Source organism: Microtus ochrogaster, linkage group LG7_11, assembly GCF_000317375.1.
Source record: "Microtus ochrogaster isolate Prairie Vole_2 linkage group LG7_11, MicOch1.0, whole genome shotgun sequence".
Taxonomy (NCBI): domain Eukaryota; kingdom Metazoa; phylum Chordata; class Mammalia; order Rodentia; family Cricetidae; genus Microtus; species Microtus ochrogaster.
Window position 1 is genome coordinate 13,262,485 of NC_022032.1, and position 3,724 is coordinate 13,266,208.

The window sequence follows — 3,724 nt, forward strand, 5'->3', positions numbered from 1 at the left end:
AGAGAGAGAGAGAGAGAGAGAGAGAGAGAGAGAGAGAGAGAGGAAGAAAAATTTCAGACAATATCATGATTAAATATTGTCAAGATATCTGTTCTTGTCAATTTGATTTATGGGTTCTGTGAATTTTATTCCAAGTCCCAGTAAGTTATCTTGTGGATTTCAGCAAACTTCTTTCAGCATTTACAAGGCAAGACAAAACATAGAGATTGGTAAGATTATATAAAAGGAGAAGAAAGTTGGACTCAACACTAGCTGAGTAAACATTTACTATAAATCCATAATATTAGAGGAACCAAATGAGAGCATGGTGAAAGAAGGGACAGACAGAGGCCGAATATTGACTCATGGAATAATTTTTGTTTGATAAAACATAAAAGAAATAATTGTACTGAGCTTCATTGAAGTACGAGAAAAACTGTGAAATAGAATAAAACTACAAGCCAAAAACTAAGGGGAGATCCCTCTAAAAGACACATGTGGAAAAAAGAAATTATACAAAATATGTCACTGCTACAATCAATGCTAAGGAGGAAACACCAAGGTAGCATCAATATCATACACAGAGAGAACTTAGTTCAGACGCTTGCAGGCCCCAAATTTGCTGCTTCAGGTCCGTGAGTCTATAGACGCCCTGCTTAGCTAATTAGGTTGGCCATGTTCTCCTGGTGTCCTTCTTGCCCTCTGATACCTTTCTTCCATCTCTCCTGCATTGTTTCCAGAACTCTGAGGGGAGATAGCAGATAGAGACTTCCAATTTATACTCTTTCTCACCACACGATGTTTGGTTGTGAATCTCTGCACCCTCTCAAGTTTGCTGCTGGAGGGAACCTCTCTGATGACACAAATGGACAAGGCACGAAGCTATGAGTGTAGCAAAATATCACTCGGAATCACCAGAGCATTAAATGTGCTCAAAACCATAGAGAAGTTGTCAGGGAATAGTTCCGGTGATCATAATTATAATTAAATTTGTGATAACAACCTGTTTAATATTTATCACATACCAGGATTTTATATTAACAAAATAATGGCAATTTGTTTAAGATGGCCACAATCTTTTAAATAACACTTAAAAATGTTAAAAGAATATCACACAGAAAAATTATAAAGAAATTTAATCATTATAAAAATAAATACATGAACAAAATTTTATAAAATTAATTCCTGGGGCTTGGAGGATTCTCTCTCAGAAAGCCCTTGTCACACAAAGATAAGAACCTGTTTACAGATCAACATAGCCAATAAATCTGAGTTCAGGATTATAAACCGTAATCTCAGTGCTGTGAGGACAGAGAAAGCCAGATTCCTGGTCTTGATGGCCAGCCAGTTTTACAGAACTGGTAAAATTCAGGAACTTAGTAAGCGGCCTTACTTCAAAAGGGGAAGGTAAAGAAATGACTGAGGTAGACATTCATGGTTGACTTCTGGACTCAACATGCATGTACAAACCAGGACATGCAGTCACACATAAATGCAAAAAAAAAAAAAAAGAAAAAATAAAGTTCTTTATATTGAATGACAAGTGTTTGTCTTAGAAAATAAAAATAATATAAACTACTTTTTACTATAAAATTGAAAATAGAAACTATATATTCTTCCCAAATTCACTTAGTCATCTCTTCCACTGTCAAAGAGCTCCATCTTGATTTATGTCGCCTGGACTCTATGTAGTTCAATAGCTGAAAACTTCCCTAGCATGCACATGGCTCTGGATTCAGTCACCAGTACTTAAAGTGAAAGTTATCTATATAAAACAATAATGGAAGCTGACAGTCCTTCTACCTTAGACGACTACACTACAAAAAGTAACACAACCCAGGAGTAGAATGGGAGCTAATCCTACCTTCAGAGACATTCAATGGATATTAACACTTGCAAACTTATAGGTCGAATATTGGAGAGATTTCTCTTTTGATCCATGAATTGTTATGTAACTAGAATTCAGCTCCTCTTATAATTCAGTGTGTCAGCAACTATAAAACTTAATTTATTCTAAAATTGTATATTTTCTAGTTCTTGATATTTTTTGATGTGTCTTAACTTATATATGCTCTATGTTTAAGATAAGGTATGTTTTAGTTCTAATTGTTGTGACTATTTGGTGGTATATATTGAAGCTGTGTATGACAAAGTCTTAAGAGGTGATAAATCACAGCATGCCACTTCTGCACAGGTAAATTAGATGTTTTTCTGATAAGATCATCCACTGAGTTGCTTTGTGAAGTGATGATTTACATTTTTGAAATAATTGAAAGCCTAAATATATTCATTCCGTTTATAAGGTAATTTTCTCAGATTATAAGTGATCATTTAACCCATTTACCATAATAACTCTCTTTAAAGATCAGATTGCCTTTTTTGTACTGCGTTAAACACTGTAAAAGGAAGCATTTTGGTTTGTGCTCTCACATTCCTCCTACCCAAGCCAAGAATTTCATAAGTACTTCTGGCTTCTTTCTTTGTGAATGAAGGAGCACTGGGATTTTGTCGTCAGTGGCTATTGCACTTTCTTCTGCTGAACGTGGTGTGAACATGGAGATGTTTCCATTTTAACAGGAAAAGGCTCCAAGGAGACGAACACGATAACTTATTTGTTGCTCCTGTTCTTACAGTTGTTTGAAAAAGGGCAGCCTGCCAATCCCCCCAGGTGATGGGTGTTGTATGTTTTGGAGGTCATCCATAAGCTAAAATTTTTCCTCCTTTATAAGATTTTATTTTAGGCAATAATGAAGTTTTGTGCTTGGTACTGCCAATACTTCATTTACGGATATACTGACTAAGCAACAAAAAATGTTTTTTTATTTGAAAATTATCCTGTTGATTATAGGATCACATTATTTCCATCAGAAGAATCCCCCTTAAAAGGAAAAAAAATCATGGCAGGTATTCTTTAAAATACTTCAATGAGTTAGTTATTTTATTAAAATAATTATAATTGATAAATTCCTGTAGCCTTTCAAATGATTTTCAGTTTTATGGGATAGGAATCATTATATATTTACATTCTTATTGATTTCTTCTTCTTCTTCTTTTTCTTTTTTTCTTTTTTTTTTTTTTTTTTTTTTTTTTGGCAGAGAGGTCCTCCTGGTGAGCAGGGGCCTCCAGGGCCTCCTGGGCCTCCTGGAGTTCCGGGCATAGATGGCATTGATGTAAGTTTGTATCTCCTTTGTCCTACAAGACAGACCTTTCCCATACTTCTTTGGCTTTGGATGAGTTTTTAGAAAGCACCTCGTGACCCTTCCTGTCACCCCCAAGAAGAGGTGCCAGTGAAAGTTCGGGGTTGGATACTGTAACCTGGGGATTGTTATAGAGGAGACCTAGACCTGTTGCCCCATGGGGCATGAACTTCCATCTTTAGGCCCTCATCCTAGTTTCGCTCCATAATTTTCGGGTGTGCACGCCTGAGACTGTCCCGTGGGTCCCCAGCTACTTACTCTTGCTTACCTACTGCTTTTACTCTTTTCTCTGTCTCCAGGGTGACCGAGGTCCAAAGGGTCCCGTGGGCCCTCCGGTAAGTTGACTGGCGTCATGGCACCTCACTTCCTTCCTTGTGATATGTTTGTAGCTGTGTGTGTTTGGAGAATCTTAAATTTGCTTTATTTTCTTTCCTTGCCTCTCCTTCTTAGGGTCCTCCTGGAGACCCGGGCAAGCCAGGAGCGCCAGGCAAGCCAGGCACACCAGGCGCTGATGTGAGTAGAGAGAGAGAGAGAGAGAGAGAGAGAGA

General features: G+C 37.4%; 1 protein-coding gene and 1 long non-coding RNA gene across 2 annotated transcripts in view; one reads left to right on the forward strand and one right to left on the reverse strand.

Moving 5' to 3' along the window:
* Sgcz (sarcoglycan zeta) overlaps window positions 1–3,724 on the reverse strand; it is an 820,746-nt gene that overhangs the window by 371,058 nt on the left and 445,964 nt on the right. The window lies entirely within an intron of this gene.
* LOC113457819 lies at window positions 3,073–3,690 on the forward strand. The gene is made up of 3 exons (XR_003378306.1): window positions 3,073–3,149; window positions 3,476–3,511; window positions 3,627–3,690. It is a non-coding gene; the product is annotated as an uncharacterized LOC113457819 (long non-coding RNA).